We start from the raw sequence: 16,547 nt of genomic DNA on the forward strand, positions 1-16,547 counted from the left end.
CGTTGGCAGTAGTGGGTAGCCCGCGTAGTGGAACGTCCTTTGATGTGTGGTCGAAACACCGACAAGAAACAGAGCTGTACCAACATTGCGGCAAACGTTGGCTCCCATGCTACTTCATCGATCCACATCGATCAACACTGTTGGTGCCAACGTAAGCCCCAATGTGTGGACCCGGCTTTATACACAAATCCACAAAAGTTGTATGTTAGTAACGTATATTTTTATATTCTTATTTTTTTTTATCGTTGGAAACTTAAAGCCTTAACGCCATGCCCTCTCTTCCATCTAAGTAGACATCATTCGTAGTTTACATTTCATTCATTATATCACATATTTTAGGAGAAATCTTATACTATGAGAATAAAAGTGCATGTACACCACTAACTAATGTGGAACTAACCACCGGATATCACGAGACGCGGACTCGCCAGTGTTTCGTTGTCAGCAGAGAAGCTGCAACAGCAGCGTGGGTCGGTGACTTGTCATAAAGTTTCACCTGAGTAGCAAATCACCTGGGGAAATTTCAAAGCTCCTGAAGATGCCCAATGGTTGGTGATGTGATTTTAATGTGTAAACGTGAAGGAACTAACTCAGCTAAACCAAGGGTAAACAGACCTCATGAACTGATGGGAAGGGATCGTCGAGTATTGCAGAGGGTGGTTGCAAGAAGTCGCATTAGAGCGGCGGAAGCAATATCTTGTGTTTTACAAAGTTCTACTGACAGCCTAGCAAGTAAAGAGTCAGTCTGTATTAAATTAAAAAGAGTGAGGCGCGATGGTCAATCACCTCATCATAAGTCACACATTTTTGTAGTCACTGCTAAGTCACGCTTCAGCGGACGTAAGGAATGACGGCACTGGACAGTGGACGACCGGAAACTAGTGATCAGGAGTTACGAACCAGTGTAGCAAATCTATGGAAAGGTTTGGATTTGGTGATTGCTGGAGAAAGTTAGCTGCCATCACGTGCAGTGACCACCATGAAGTAGAGAGTAGGTGGCGTTACGATATGGGGGTGTTTTCCTTGGTTAGGTTGTGGTCCCCTTACTGCACTTAAGAAAACGCTAAATGTGAAAGGATATGAAGACATTTCACGGCACCGCGCCAGCGTTCAGTAGAGGTGCAGTTCGGCATAAAGCAGCATCTGCGAGGCAAGGTTTGTGGACACGAACTTTCCTCACCTGGACTTACCTGTTGAGAGTCTCGACTTGAATCGAATGGAAAACCTCTGGGATGACAGTTTTAAACATGGCTGTTACTCAGCAACCGTATACTAGTTTCAACGCAGGATTACACAGCCAACCGGTTGCACATAACTGTTAGATGCATTGGCCTATGTTTCGACACATACTAGGGGTGCCTTCATCATAATTAAATTATGATAAATGGTCAGATTACATTGGTAAAAAGCAATGGTCAAAATGTAGAGCAGCTATGCTCAAGTCGAAAGTGAAATAAAACGTTCTAGCCTTTGATACGAGTGCTCAACTGGAAACATCAGACTGATCTTGTTCCCAGCTGGGCACGCGTGGCAAAGGTTACAACGTTTTATTTTTTCTACTAGAGCATAGCTGCTCTACATTCCCACCATTGATTTTTAGCACTGTAATTCGACCATTTATTACAATTTCATTACGATGAAGGCACCCCTAGTAGGTGTCAATATACCTACCTTTGGGATGAGTTACAACGTACAGTAAAAATACACCGACTCGTGAGATCTGTGAAAGATGTCGGCCTCAGAACTCCTCGTGTTTACATAAGGTACAAACAGTATTATTCCACGCGGACTGCCCATACGTTTGTGCCGCTTCGATTTTAGCAGGAGGGGTAACTAAGACTACGTTGGTTCAAATGGCTCTGAGCACTAGGAGGTCATCAGTGCCCTTGGCTTAGAACTACTTAAACCTAACCAACGTTAGAACATCACACATATCCATGCCCGAGGCAGGATTCGAACCTGTGACCGTAGCAGCAGCGCGGTTCCGGACTGAAGCGCCTAGAACCGCTCGGCCACAACGACCGGCTAAGCCATATATTCCCTCGAACAGTTGATGAATTATTTACCGAGTTTACAGGATATGTAACATGATTATCTTCAGTGATGGCTATATGCCTCCTAAGTGACAAACTGCCAAAAATTTGGCTTCGTGACCGTATTAATTTTCACACTTAAAACTACAAAATTTTCACAGGGTACTAGTTTACAAACAAAAATTTGTCTGTAGAATAAATTACGTTGTTCAGAAGAAATAATCTTAGCTTACGTTTAAATTTCCTTCACTAACTGTGAGACATTTTATATTACTACGAAAATGTTCAAAAAATTTTAGAAGGCAGCTTTAATAATGAATAATAAAGGTAAGTTTTTTTTTCTAATTTCGTAAGTATGGACAGCAATTCCTTCTGACATTGTGAAGCATTATGTACGACGAACTTCCGAAGCGGATATATACGCATGGTGTTAGTTGTATAAGTACAGATGTTTCCAAGGATGTCTAAAGACAGTATGATGAACAACATTACATCAGTATGCACTTCATTTATAGACTAATAATTATAGTTATTTCGAGTAGTATACTATTAGGTGGGCTAGTACTTCCAAGTACACGTGGGACAAGCAAGCCGTTGTTGTTCATTATTCCCCTGAGAAACATGTGAGATATCGAAGTGTGGACGTGTGGATGTGTGGATGCAAAAGGGAAAGTTTTTCCTGACTGGCAAAGTCCACTTCGCGGTGCAGTCAGGACTGTGCAGAAAATATCAGTAATTAAATTATGTTCTGTGTTCATGCAAAGACTGTTAGATACAGGGAAAGAAACAGACTTTAGTGGGTACATGTTAAGGTACCAACGATCGTAAAATACTGTATGTAACTATGCTCCTACACTCTGTATTTAATATATCACACACGTGTCCCCTCACACCCCTCCCCCAATCCTCCCCAAGTCCAAATGACATTAGGGGACACTGTGGTGAGGTGTGTACAGATGTTTTGTCAGCGACGTTTTAGATGAGTCAAGACTTGGTGTAAATTTTGAAGGCGTAAGCGGAAGTGACGTCACGATTAGACTTGCTGACATCTGCACATGCACTTTGATGCAATTTCCAGTCATGTGATATGTCACTGAGATGAGATAAACCCACATTTAGAGTAATGGCTGTGACCATCATTGCACCATAGTAGCATCTGGGAACAAAGCAGTCATACAGTCAACAGACCATCAGCGCCTCCGGCAGATGATGACAAACGTTTTGTACTACAAGGTAAAGTTAATACCATGCAATGGATTTGCTGTGGTGTTTGGCTGACTTCGAAAGGGTGGTTGAAAGCGGGTAGCTGGAGGCATAGCAAACCTCATTTCTGAGCTATGCAACAACTGTTCAGCACGTTATTTCATCAAAGCATCACTTACTCTCCATTGTATGACAGTATAAGTTAGCAGTATCAGCAGGACATGGCAGCAATAAAGTTGTTCCTTAGCGTAGGTGTAATTCTTATGTTTGGCTGACTTTGATATTAATATCAGTCGAACTAAAAAGTGTTTTTGACGGACAGTGACCACTATTTAGACGTGGTATTAACATTGCTTACTTTGGTACAAAGATTAAACTATTCTCGTCAACATAATATATTATCAATTATATCTCTCAGTGTTTCTCATGTGGTCTGTACTTATCATTTGGTGTCTGAACTTCCATAATAGACAGTATTACATCTCCATCATGCATTGCCTAGATTATGTCACTTAATCGCCTTCGGAGTAAGGACTGAACTGCATGCAGACATATACATGCAAACGTTATGCAGTGTGTGTCAGGTTTTGGTGAAGTCAGACAAGTGCTAACTCGACAAAGTCGCTGACAAAGCATCAAGCTGCTCTCCTTGCCACCACATGCCCCAGTGTTGTTTATACAGTTCACCTCATTCGGATGATGCGAAGATGGCTGCTATGAGGTGACTGTTTCGATTGTGCAGTTCAGGTCATTCAGATAGTTTTGAACGTGATGCTAGTTTACATAAAATTCGGATAATTCTGATATTTTTAACATAACGCTACTTTGCGCAGAATGCGGGCCTTTCAGGTACTTCGGAATATAACAGCAATTTACACGAAGTTCAAGTTGCTCAGGTACTCTTGCATGGTGCAAAATTGAGATGGTTAAGACGCTTTTGAACATACTGCAAAATCAGATCGTGTGGATATTTTTGAACATGCAGCCTGTTTACGTATTACTTATACCGTTTGGATACTTTTGAATATGCTGCAAAACTGATACTGTTCAAATACTTTTGAACATTGCAGCTTCATACTGGTTGGCTGTTACATTCAGTGACCTGGTTAAATACTGCTTTGGCTGTTTCTTTTTAATGGGTGATAAAATAATGGACTATGGTTGGGAGAACCAAATATCTGATTGTATGTGGTGTGAAGCAAAGAGATGCTGTATGCACATGTATGAGATGAAATTAGCTGATGGAGCAGAGATTTTGCTGATGTAGAATTTTTGCTGATGAAACTGAGTTTCAGGTTACTGTAAAAGTAGCAGCTCTTCCCTACATCTCGGCAACCTGCTCACGTAACCTGATGTGTTTTTTCTCCTGCAGTATGAGGTTCAGTGACCTGTTCTAGGTCTAAGTGCACTGGAAACACCGTAGCCATTCTACTTTCATATACTTTGTAAACGTTCTCCAACGAGCAAAACTTGCTTAAAATGCATTTTATGACGTGGGTAAATCCCAGTTCTCGTGGTGCTGTCATTTACTAATAACAGTGACAAATTTCGAAATTGCTGTTATGGCAGAGAGTTCAGATATCTAGCGTTGTCATAGCAGTGTTGTAGGAGCTACAAACTCATATAGGACATTCATTACTTGAAAATTTACTTCTCGAATAATAGAATTGTAATCAGTCACACAATGTGTCATATGGTAGATAGATGGGAGGTCTATCACATTATCTCATTTCTGTACAGTTAATAACTGCACAGCGAAATTCGAGGTGAAAGACCCATTAATTATTTGATTGACCCGTTACAATATCAGTTAAAGCGAGTTGACAAAAATAGACAAGCAATGTCGTAGCTTAATAGTTGGATTAAATTTGAAAACAGTAGACTGCAAATATTTTATCCATACAATAGAATTGTGGGAATTTGTTGAGTAATTATATTAATGACTCAGAAACAGTTCGAGTTACACGGATTTCTGAAGTACTAAGGAAAGACAATTAAGTATTGCGCGACATGCGTAACTGTATTGAAAAACAGAATAAAAATCTATTTTAAGAGGAAAAACTATTAAATGTTAAATATTTGAAATTGATCAACTTAACTGAATTACTCGTGCGATGGTGGCAAATTATTTATCATTTTATTCTGTGTGGCGGTGCGCAACTATTAGCGCAGCGTTGTTGAGTTCCTGATGCCACATGGATCGCAAACCGTTGTGGACAAGCAGCAGAACGTTATTCCGATGAAAGTACATGGTATCAAATAGCGAACTCTGAGCAACGATCTTTTTTTCTTTTTTTCGTTGAGACTTTAAAATATTAAGCTGGAACAGTCGTGCTCCGTAGCGAAATTTACGAATCTTTGCCCAATATTTAATTTTTCCTCGAAACCTGTACAAATTTTGTATCGCGTCTTTCTAAACCGAGATTCATTAACAACCTAAGGTATTCAGCTTCAGTTACACAATTTCAAGAACTTCTCAAAATAAGAACAATATTTTAAAAAACAAAAGTTGCAGTTGTAATCAGATTATTTCGAAAACCACTCATACGAAAGGCGCCTGTGTCTTAACTTAACCTTTCATTTCTTACTACTATTTAGTTTTTAATGAACGATTTGTTGCACCTATGTGTGGTAACTCCTACACAGCAAACGAGGTGACCGCACACCGTCTCTCCGCCACTGAGTGCCGCAGACGCAGTCAGTGTAGGTAAACAGTGGCTATTAAGGATCCTCTCTCATCTCTACTGTTATTCTATCCTTATTTATATTTATCACTCATTGATCCATTTCTGTCACTCTAATTTCTTTCCTTCGTTGCAATGGCTTAGTAAGAAATTTAATAGGAAGTTATAGTTCATGAATGGTTTTCTTTGTTATCGTTAAAACACAATTAACGCAATAAAAGTGATTGTTCTAAGATAGGTTACGCTAAAATATCACATGCAATAGTCTGCTGTGTGCGAAAATTACTGTCAGTACTCGAATACTACAACCTTATGTTTAATTACGGAACGCTGTTTCCAGGGCCGGTACGAGAACAGTTTTTTGCACAAACGGTTATCATTTGGTGCCCGTACCCCCCTCCCCTTCCTTTTCCCTCGTGCGCTTTCACCCTTGTCGGAATTCGCTACTTCTTGTGTACCGCACTGTATAGAGATCTTGCACTTTGGGTCCCATGCCGCCCCCCTCAGCTTGGCACACCAAGTGGTGGCTTCTGTCTTTTGGGCCTCAACCTGCTTACTTCCGTACTATCCGCGTGGTTATGCTCTCACACACGACCGACAGAAAATTATTAACTGTCAGTGGCCGCGAATATTATACGTATTGCATCTGCACCCTTCGGACGCCAACCAACGCACAAAGCCATCTACAGTATGTGCAGCTTAAACGCTGCAATAACCTGTCTGTTGACGTGCACCTTGTTGCCTTTCTATCACTCTAGCGACTGCGAAATGCTGAGGATCGTATTTTATAGATGATGATGACGTCTCCTCTACCGAGGAGCGCAGGGGACGATTCGGGTGACCCTCACCACCGTACCAGGCAAGGTCCCAATGAGAGTGGTTTGCCATTGCCTTCCTCCGTTCGTAATGGGGATGAATGATGATGATGAAGACGACACAACAACACCCAGTCATCTCGAGGCAGGAAAAATACCTGACCCCCGGGAATCGAACCCGGCACCCCGTGCGCGGGAAGCGAGAACGCTACCGCAAGACCACGAGCTGCTGACCTATTTTTAATGGAGAAGCCTGGATGAGAAATGACTGATGACGATGATGCTGCCAGCTAAGTGACGTCTCAGTCCATGCATTTACAATAAAATCCACGCACAACTGAACTCAGGATCATAATCAGTTCGCCCCGGGTGTTTGCACACGTTATTTATGCTGTACCTTCACTCACGACGCATGCGATTTCATAGATCCCGCGTTCATACAGTTCATAGGCCAGTTTAGAGAGGCCACCTGTGTCGGCCCCCTGGTGCGCTCTAGTGAGCCACCAAAGAAACAGTATTATTTAAGCGATCGCAGACGAGTGCTCAGCCTATTCCGTACCCTGTATTACTGGTATCCACTCAGTGTTTCCAGTGCTGCGCGTTACCTGTATTTCATTGTGCCTAACGTTGGCTCTATAAAGTTCTATGTTCCACAAAGCGTGTTTGTTCTTGTTATAACAGTTTACGGTAGGTGTGAGTGTGTTGCGCCACCAGTACTCCCGACATCGCCTACTGCGAGAAAACCCAGGAACCGGTTACTTAATGGGTGCCTGCTGCAGGAACTCTTCTCACTTGCTACAGCACCATCTCAGCTTCTAGTGTGCGAAAAATTCTTTTTGTGAAACTTTCCCATCTCTCTTTATTTTGAATAGTCCAGCTTGTCGTTAAATTCCATGTACAGCGACAATTTTCTTTCACTTAAGAAGATACTTTCAAAACTTTTGTCTGTATATTTGTTCCGCTCTGTGGGAAATACATCATGCTTCACTTTCGTCTGAATGTTTGTCTCCATGTTATTGTAATGTGTAATACCCCGTCTTCGACAACCGCTCATGAACCGCAAACTGCGTTAAAATCTACCGTGAACGCATCCAAACGCCTATGTATTGTTTTAAGGGGTAGACACACCCGACGTCGATGCAACATGCAGGTTTTCGTTATGAAATACTAGCAGTTTAGAAGCGTGTCTCATTGAGTATCTCGTACTGCGTAAAAAGATCCCCTGAGACCATTGCTTTCTCAGTCGAAATACTTAGTTTTGGACGCTCCATCCTCAGCATAACCTTAGCAATCTTAGCACTAAAAATTGGGGAGACTGTGAAGAATGAACACTTTTTCTTCCTTCCCCTTCGCGTGTGTGTGTCTGTGCCTAAGAGAAGAAGACCGCTTCGATAGGATTTTACGTTTGTGTATGTAAAACTGCAGTACAAACCACGAACTCATCCTTCTTTCTTACAACACAGTTTGTGCCGATACGAATATTTCGATCTATCACCACTACTCTGGACGTACGATACTGAATTTGTGAGTCCACACTGTGTAGCAGTCGTACGGAAACAGCATAAAGGTGTCACCTGAGAGCCCCTCACTCACGCTTAGTCATTTGAAGGAGCCAGGATATCTCGTTGTCTCGCAGCAGTGTTTTATATGGTTTTAAGAGCCTCTGATCTCATTTATTGAACTTACTAAAAAATTACATAACAAGTTAGGTTTCACTAGCATAACTTTGTTGCAAGAGTGATAATTTATTGACAGATTCTTTTGTCGACGATTCCTTAATTTCAGGCCGACACTAATAGTTTTACTGGAATGGAGTCTAGGCGGATACAATGGCCAGACATTAGTCAATATACCCACCCACAATTAAATCTTATTTCATCCAATTTTACTGTTATTCATTTGAATAAATATTCTATACTGTCAACAGAAAGGTGTTTCGTGGGTGTCGGTCATTTTCATCTCAACGCAAGAAAAAGAAATTTGCGACCATCTCTTGGTACTGGAGACCAGATTTTTCGGCATGAAAGTCTCCGATTAAACTGTCCGAGATAATAATCGTACGAATAATTGAAATAAGGAGACCGTAATGGCTGGAAAGTAGTATATTGCTGATTCCCGGGAAGGATTTCGAACGTTGAGGTTGTCGTCAAGTGGCCAGGATATGCACTGTGGGTCGACGAACAGTGAGTGGCTATTGGTGAGGACAAAAACGACTTGTGCAAAAACTGTGCCTCGATTTATTTGAATCACTTTCCTTTACTTTAAATCGATAGTAATACTAAATGTATCTTTAGAAAATAAATAATAATTAGAGTATGTATTTATTTTTTTCTCTCAATATGTAATTTGGATTGTTCTTTTGTTGTTTTTTCTCTCAATACACTTTCTCTGAGTTAAAACTCTATTTATCAATTTATTTAGCCATTTTTAGCTACGTGACCATTATATTCTCTTCTATCAGGCACAATGGTCACTCGGATATTTTTCTCCTTATTGATTATTTAGGTGCTTTTCTACCGGCTAGTGAGCGTGAAAATCAATTTAGCAAGTAGGATGGTCTGAATATAAATCCTGTGGCTTTGCAGATAGTGGACCAGTTGCAACTTAGCAAAAAAATGAAAATCGACTAACCTTATGGTGGGAGTTACGCCCTCCCCCTATTTTCTTAAACTGCCGATGACGTGGGTGAGTGAGATGGCAGAGAAACAGCGTGGCGGATATTAGCTCCACATGGTTCATGGTCGCGTATTATAGGAATGTAATAAAAAGTCCTCTCCTTAGGACTGGATGTGAGAACGAGGCCACTACGTTCAATTTCAGCGGACAGAGATGCTTTCCATCTCAGATCTCGTGCTCAATTGAACTTCCCATGAAATTTAACACAGAGAAATTCTTCTCTCATTTCTGTGGAGGGAGAATGAGTACTGCACCAATCGGGTTGACAAGTCGGTACTAGTTACAGAAGCAGATTCTCTGAAGCCAATCACGAAGGAAAGGCCGACGGTTTTCCAGACGGAACAAGCGATCATTCCGTGGATAGACAGCGTTGGGGCGAGACGTGTCGGGCTGCCGTCCCCATAAAGGACGGGCCTCTCTTTCAGACGACGGGTTCGCGCGTCATTGCTCCGTACCAAACTACATTGTCTCCAGGTAAACTCTCCACTCATCGCAAAACTCCGGCGCAGCTATCCCTCTGATTTCTCCCTTATTCTTCGGACGTCTGTGCGTATTTTATCATTATAATACGCGAAATGAAATGTATTAACAACGTAGGGGTCTATGCAGTTTTTACCATGAGTCTTGTGTTTTATTAAGGAATTTTTTTTTTATTCCGATCTGTCGCGCAATTAAAATCCCAGTGAAAACCTAACATAGCTTTGCGCAGTGTCTCTAGTACGCTCGTCGACAACGTCACGTCGCACTTTGCAGTTCTAAGCACGCAGAGAGCACTTAAAGATGCCTAGATCAATACAGTCTCATGCGAAGTGTGAAGTGAGTGCTGTCATTCGCTATCTCCATGCTGCAGGGTTACATTTGATTTCATGCATGCCACATAAAGTGAGTGCCATGCGTGACAGGAAAGTGGAGCAATGCTACAGGAGCTTTGAAGCAGTTCGTAAAGACATTCGTGATGGAGGCAGTCAGGGAAGGAAGTGAATGTCAGTCGATGATCTTATTCAATGAGTGGGTCAGGTGATTCGATAAAATCTTTTATCAAGGGCAGTTCAGGACAAGGGAACAGGACTGTCGTCATCAGGCGTTGTCCTCCTTCGTGACAGTGCTCGGCTCCACACTGCAGTTGCTACAGAGACGCTCTTGCAACGATTTAGATAAGATTTATTTGGTCACCCACCATGCCGCCCGTACTTAACACACTTTGCTTTTCATGTCTTTGCTCACATGAACTGCTGTCTATGAGGACAACATTTTAACGCGGACAACTAACTGCGCTCCAGCGTAGAAAATTGGCTGAAAGCACTGGCGGCAGGCTTCTATGACGAGACTATTACCCTATGAAAGCTTTCAAAATCGGAGCGGCGACCGTCTTGAGAAGTAACTGGATGGCCGTAAGGGGCTCAAAATTCCTTTGGTCGGTACTGGTTGATAATCTCGGGGTGTGGGCTAGACCCCCGGGGTTTCTGAGCGGAGACTAGTAAGCGCCGCCAGTTCTCTGTCACCGTAAACTCAGGGCATGCTTCAGCGAACACTGTTTGGCGCGGCAGTAGAACGTTGCGTGCCGCAACAGAGGACATGCCTGCTCCAGTTTTATAGAGCTTTCTTGAGCTCGCAGCTGGACTAAGTGTGCAGCGGATACGGCTCAGCAGGACCATCTTACCCGAAGATACTTGATGCTATACACCGTGAAGGGATCAGCCTGACCACGGGTGCTTACAGGACTATCCCAGTACCAAATATCTGTGCTGAGGCTGAGTAACCTCCACATTTCATCAGGCGTCAGCTGCTCATAGTACGTCAAGCATGTAAGTTCCTGGTTGCTCGGTATTCACTACCGTGTCTTACTGTTGCTCGTCCAGCTATGGAACGCCTTCTCTTGACCCGTCCACAAACCACGAGAGCGCTTCTAATCCATGTGAAACTTGAACTGTAGTCCCTTGGTGTGGGGCACGAACAGACACAAATCCAGGATTTTAACTCACTACCTCCCGGCTACAGAAGAGGTCCAGAGTGATTTTAGATTTACTGCGGTGCAGAGGAGATACAACTCCTGGGCATGTTCTTAATACGATATTTTCTGACATGAAATGAGCACTAGAACTATGTAGCTGTATTCACGGGTGTGTCTAAACGGAGGGATTCTGTTGGCTCCTCTGTTGTTTTCACTGACTGAGTCCTCAAGATTCGGTTGCCTCTCGACATCTTCGATGCCTGGTTATCCGTGATCTCGAGGGCGCTCGAGCAGACGAGATACATCGTGCCTGCTCAGTTCCTCGTCAGATCCGACTTTCTGAGTGTCATTCAGTGTTTGCGCCGCTTGTATCCAGTGTATCAAGTAGTACAGAATACCCAGGACGCCCTTCACAACTTACATAGACTGCGAGATGTGAGGGGGGGGGGGGGCGGGGGTATAGTCTGGGAGGTATCTTTCTGCTGGGTCCAAGGCACATGAGTATAAACGGAACGAAAGGGTGGATATTTCAATGTTGTGCCATCCCTCTGCATGCTATTGCGTAGTCGTTGAGGTACCAAGTCATGCACCAGTGGGGAGACGAGTACTCGACGTGACAGACAGCAAACTGCGTATGGTAAACTTCGAAACTCCAAAATGGCGTAAATTCTTGCAGTCACTCAGACAGAATAAGGTCCTTCTCACTCGCACTCGCCTTCGCATAGGACACAGTAGGCTGACGCATGGTGAGGGAACCCTCCATTGTGTGAGTGCTTGCGGCGTTTGCGTTACGGGGCACCATATTTTATTTACTAGACTGTGTTTTATATTCAGACAAGGTGGCTGAAGCTCACTTGTCATTCGAATTGTCCTCTGTTTTAAATGACAGTGTCACACATGAGTCGGTATGTCATTTTAAGTTTTGTGCAATGTCTGAGTTTTCCCATAAAATCTTATATCGATAATTTAAATGAGTTTTCAGGGTGGCTGGGTAATCCATGGTGTTTTGGAAGTGACTAGCCAACCACATATTCCTGTGAATCGCTTTTAGTCTTGGTCTAGTGTGATTGGGTTTCAATCGACAGTTTTCGAACATCTCCCGATCATCCCCTTTGTTTTCCACGTTGTGAGCTAGTGTGATTGAGCATGTTGAGATTGAGATTGGAAGAGAGTGAACACAATGTGGTCTCAGATTACCATTTTTTTCCTTTATCGCATTTTATACGTTTCCATCACATTCTTTTCTATTATTATGCTTATGGATGTTGATAACTTCGACGCTGAGCGCTCCAAATAACTAACTCAAAGCTGGATGGTGCAGCTAAATGTTGGAAATAAAAACTTTTTTTTGTTTTCGGCGTGGTTTCCTTTTCTGGACCGATCGAACATTGAAAACAGAAGTAAGAAATAGCCCCTGTAAGTTCCTTTACAACAACAACGCAAACAATAAATTTGTGTCGCTACCCATCACTCATTTTGTAGCTGTGCAATTGATCCGACGTCATAATATTACTGTCTAACCTTAGGAGTATTTTGAACAAACTTCTTTAATCCAGAGCAACTGTGTTTCGATTAATGTGGACAGTTACTATTTAAGAAGAATAGTTGAGTTAATTAATGTGAATGTCACATTTAATGCAACTATTTTCGCTAGTCATACAGATGCAGTCGTAGGTGTCAGTAATTGATTGTTCTCTGGAGGAGAGAAACAAAGGGGTACACCACTAGACGTCTCGAGTTCCAAATCTCAGCACAAAACTGTTGTTATATTAGCGCTTCTTCTGTGTCTCGGCACTCAACCACATAACAGCAGAGTCCGATACGACGATATCGACTGCATCCCGCGAAGGAACGAAAGACATGGCACTTATGATTTTAAAATGATATCTGCATTGCTGACTGAGAGCAGATGTAAGCTTGTGCAGTCAAATTTCAGTAGAAAGCAACATATATTGCTGCTTGCTGGCAAATCTCTTTTCCAGTGCTGCAGTCATAGAGGTATTGAAGATACAATACATGATAAATAAATCAGTAAGCTGGTAAGGCTTCTTTGAAGCGTGCCTCAAAGAGCTTTCCGCAATACAGTTGGGTAAAACAACAATTTTGCGCAGCTTTTGAATATGAAATCCACGTGTACGGCGATATGAAAGTTATGTGAATTTATACGATATTTACTCTGTCGTTTCAGTTTCTCAAGCGGCTTTTCTTATCTCGTGCCCACAGTCCGTAGATTGTCGTATCCCATAATCGGCTTACACGCGAGGGTCAGCTGCAAAGAATCCAATTTTTTCTGCTCAGAAGCACTGTCGCATTAGCTTCCTTACGACCAACCGTCAAAATTTTTATGGGATATATCAGTCAAAACGATACCTTGTCACCATACCATACACACTTCAAAGTACGTCTCCCACCGATACGTCGAAGGAATTACATTTAATTACGTATTTCGTTTCACATTACGCACGCCTTCGTCATTACGAATAACTTCGTTGCGAAAAGTAGATACACGTCATTACCCTGGGGCAGCAGGGCCGTAACAGGGTGATCCTGTACGACTGGCAGAACTTTCTAAGCTGATCACCCTCTGCTGTAAAAGTACCTCTCCGCAATTTTTAAGCATATTTTGTTTTTTAGATTTAATAAAACTGAAGCTATATAGAAAAAAATATCTAAGTGAAGCCGATTAATACAAAGTATTGCACATTAGAAACGAAATATATAATTGTAGGAAATAAATAACAAGATATATAAACAGTGTGGAAAAGTTTACAGTTTATAGGTTTTCGTTTCAGTATGATCTGCAAAAATGAGTAAATTTTATTTGTGCTTGATAATGTTTAATAGTGCATAAATCACTGAGTAATAGTATAAAACGGGCTATAATTAAGAACTGAGAGAACTTCACTTCGCCGAAATTATGCTTTTACTATAGTTTTACATTTCATCTTCTTACATTGAGCGAAACAAGCTCGTTCATCATGTTATTGAAGTTAAGTGTAGCTATTTTTAAAATCACACTTTCAGCCAAACTTTATCTTAAGACGCTTTTATCACCTTTGAATAGCTGAAACTGTATTCACAAATTGCTACGGTTTCTGGCATTGTCATAAATATCGTCACAGCTATTTAGATGTTGGGTAAATATCTCTAAACTCATCCCAATTGGAATCGGTGTCAGTACTTTTCATCAACATTTTCCGTTGAACTTGATAGCTATTTCGTTAACTATCTCTGCTATACGTGGTACCAAAATAAAGTGCACTTTTGTCAAGGCAAAATACATGTCTGTTTTCATTTTCACTTGTTATCCTATCAAATATTTCGAAGTCCTCTTGTTCAAGTAGTTTCATTCCAGCACATAGTCGGGAAAAATTGGAATCTTTCAGTCAAATGTCGTATATATACATGTTGGGTAGTACGTTGTATCTTTAGGGTACTGCTTGGACGAAATAATACTATATAAGTGTATGACAAATGAGTGTGATGACAGTCGCGGACCAAGGGAAGGCAGAAGATAGGAACATGTGCGTGAGGAGAATTAACATACACTTCCCAGTCAATTCTTAAACAGGCTTTCTGTCGTGTTTTTCTTTCTGGTCAATTTTTGCGCGTCCTCTCTGCCGGCGTTCTTGATGGACCTATTTCGCCACCCCTTCAGTACGGCCCAGAGGGCAGAACTTATGATCAAATTATAATCAGCGGGAAAGCCTCGTCAAATCAGATGGGAAATACGAATTTTCAATGTCTGACATCGACATGATAGTGAAAGGAGAAATTACTACTACAACTACAGTTATATCAGCATATACATCCGATCTGATATGTCTTAGCTAATGACAATGCATCTATCACGTGTTACAATAATTTATTCTGTTCCGTCAAAAGGAGGATTGAAACTTGGAATTAAATTCCCGTCGACCACGAGGTAATTGATAGAAAAGAAGATCGACTTGTAAAACGATGGGGAAATAAATTGGCAATTCGCTTATCAAAGGCTTCTCACGGAAATTCGCATCAGTCGATTACGGGATACCGTTGTAAACTAAATCGTGATCGACTGACACAGATCTGAACCTCCCTTTATTCTGAACGAGTTGAGTGTCTTAATCTTGGAACAACGATGTCCCTCTATTTCGTTGGGTTTTACATCAAGTCAACGCGCGGTCAAAAGCATAGACGACTATATGTACTGTTATAGAAAGAGTTGTGCCAAACTTACATACACTGTTTGCTTATAACAGCATCTTCATCTACTTATATACTCCACTAGCCACAAACCGGTGTGTGGCGGAGGGCACAATTTGGGCCAAAGTCATATCTGTTCCACCCGCGGATCGCGCGAGGGAAAAACGATTGTCTGAACGCCTCAGTACGAGCTCTTATTACCGTTATCTTTGAATGGTGATCGTTGCGCGATTAGAAAGTTGGTGGCAGTAATATATGCTCTACATCCTCGGCGAAGATTGGATTTCGAATTTAGTTAGCAGTCCCTTCCGTTTAGCGCGACGTCTATCTGCAAGTGTGTCCCACTTCAAACTTTCTATGAGATTTGTAACGCTCTCGCGATGGATAAATGTACCAGTCACGAATCTTGCCGCAATTCTTTGGATCTTCTCAATCTCTTGAATCAGACCCAACTGGTAAGGGTCCCATACAGACGAACAATACTCTAATACTGGACGAACTAACGTATTGTAAGAAATTTCCTTTGTTGAAGGACTGCATCGCTTCAGGACCCTACCAATAAACCGCAATCTAGAGTTCGCCTTACCCGTTACTTGTGTAATCTGATCATTCCATTTGAGATCATTTCGGGTAGTCACACCCAGATACTTGACGGATGTTACCGCTTCCAAAGACAGGGCATTTATTTTGTACTCGTACATTAATGGGGATTTTCGCCTTGTTATACGCAGTAGGTTACACTTACTAATATTGAGAGATAACTACCAGTCATTACACCACGCTTTTATTTTCTGCAAATCCTCATTGATTCGTTCAAAACTTTCGTATGATAATAATTTCCTCTAGACTACAACACCATCGGCAAACAGTCTAATGCTGCTGTCAATACCATCAACCAGATCGTTTATGTAAATCGTAAAAAGCAGTGGACCTATTACGCTGCCGTGGGGCACATCTGAAGTTACCCTTGTTTCTGTTGAAGTCACCACATTGAAGACGA

The sequence above is a fragment of the Schistocerca nitens genome, chromosome 5 (genome assembly GCF_023898315.1).
Source record: "Schistocerca nitens isolate TAMUIC-IGC-003100 chromosome 5, iqSchNite1.1, whole genome shotgun sequence".
Taxonomy (NCBI): domain Eukaryota; kingdom Metazoa; phylum Arthropoda; class Insecta; order Orthoptera; family Acrididae; genus Schistocerca; species Schistocerca nitens.